Below are 1,795 nucleotides of genomic sequence, written 5' to 3'. Positions count from 1 at the left end.
TTGGTTTCATTGATTCTTTGAATAGTTTTTTGTTGTTGTTGTTTCTAATTGATTGATTTCAACCCTGAGTTTGATTATTTCCAGCCGTCTGCTCCTCTTAGATGTATTTGTTTCTTTTCTTTTTCTTTTTCTTTTTCTTTTTTTTTTTAGGACTTTCAGTTGGGCCATTAAGTTGCTTGTATGAGATGTCACAAATTTCTTCTTGAAGGCACTTAGTGCTATGAATTTTCCTTTGAGCACTGCTTTCATTGTGTCCCATAACTTAGGGTATGTTGTACCTTCATTTTCATTGATTTCTAGGAAGTCTTTAATTTCTTTCTTTATTTCTTCCTTAACCCAGCTGTCATTGAGCAGCAAGTTGTTCAGTTTCCATGTGTTTGTAGGCTTTCTTCTAATTCCATTGTTGTTGAGGTACAGCTTTAGTTCATGGTGGTCAGATAGAATACAGGGTATTATTTCAATCCTTTTGTATCTGTTGAGGCTTGCGTTGTGACCACCTCTATGGTCTGTTTTGGAGAAGGTTCCATGAGGTGCTGAAAAGAAGGTATACTCTTTTGAGTTTGGGTGGAAAGTTCTGTAGAGATCTATTAGGTCCATTTGATTTAGGAACCCTGTAAGTGCCTTTATTTCTTTATTAGGCTTCTGTCTAGATGATCTGTCCCTTGATGAAAGTGGGGAGTTGAAGTCTCCCAGTATTAATGTGTTGTGATCAATGTGTGATTTGAGTTTTAATAATGTTTCCTTTATGAATGTAGGCCCTCTTGTATTTGGGGCATAGATGTTCAGAATTATGATGTCCTCTTGGTGGATTTTTCCTTTGATGAGAATGTGTTGACCCTCCACATCTTTTTTGATTAATTTTGGTTGAAAGTCTATTTTATTATATATTAGGATAGCTACCCCAGCTTGTTTTCTGAGTCGGTTTGTTTGAAAGACATTTTTCCATTCCTCTACTCTGAGGTAGTGTTTGTCTTTGTTGCAGAGCTGCGTTTCTTGGATGTAGCAGAATTGTGGATCCTGTTTCTACACCCATTCTGTTAGTCTATGTCTTTTTATTGGAGAGTTAAGTCCATTGATGTTGATAGATAATAGTGACCAATGAACGTTAGTTCCTTTTATATTGGAGTCAGTGGTCTTACGGTGTTCCATTGCTTGTTTTCTTTTAATTTTTGTTGGGATATTATCTGTATGCTATGTTTTCTTGGGTGAAGTTGTTTTCATTGGATTGAAGTTTTCCTTCTAGTATCTTCTGTAGGGCTGGTTTGCTGTGTAGATATTGCATAAATTTAGTTTTCTCATAAAATATTTTGTTTTCTCCATCTATGTTGATTGAAAGCTTTGCAAGGTATAGCAGTCTGGGTTGGTATCTGTGGTCTTTTAGAGTCTGCATGACACCTGCCCAGGCCCTTCTGGCTTTCATAGTTTCTGATGAGAAGTTTGGTGTGATTCTGATAGGTCTACCTTCATATGTTACTTGGCCTTTTCCCCTGGCTGCTTTTAATATATTTTCTTTGTTATGCAGATTTAGTGTTTTGACTATGATGTGACATGATGTGTTTCTTTTCTGGTCTAGCCTATTTGGTGTTCTGTAGGTCTCTTGTATATATATATATATATATATATATATATATATATATATATATATATATATATATGGACATCTTTTTCTTTAAGTTGGGAAAATTTTCTTCTATAGTTTTCTTGAAAATATTTTCTGGACCTTGGAACCTGGAGTCTTCTTTTTCATCAACTTCTATTATTCTCAGATTTCGTCTTTTCATTGCATCCTTAATTT

Source organism: Psammomys obesus, unplaced genomic scaffold (assembly GCF_907164565.1).
Source record: "Psammomys obesus unplaced genomic scaffold, mPsaObe1.curated_primary_1811, whole genome shotgun sequence".
In the NCBI taxonomy this organism is placed as follows: domain Eukaryota; kingdom Metazoa; phylum Chordata; class Mammalia; order Rodentia; family Muridae; genus Psammomys; species Psammomys obesus.
The sequence above is the reverse complement of the archived record's forward strand: the minus strand, read 5'-3'. Positions refer to the sequence as shown.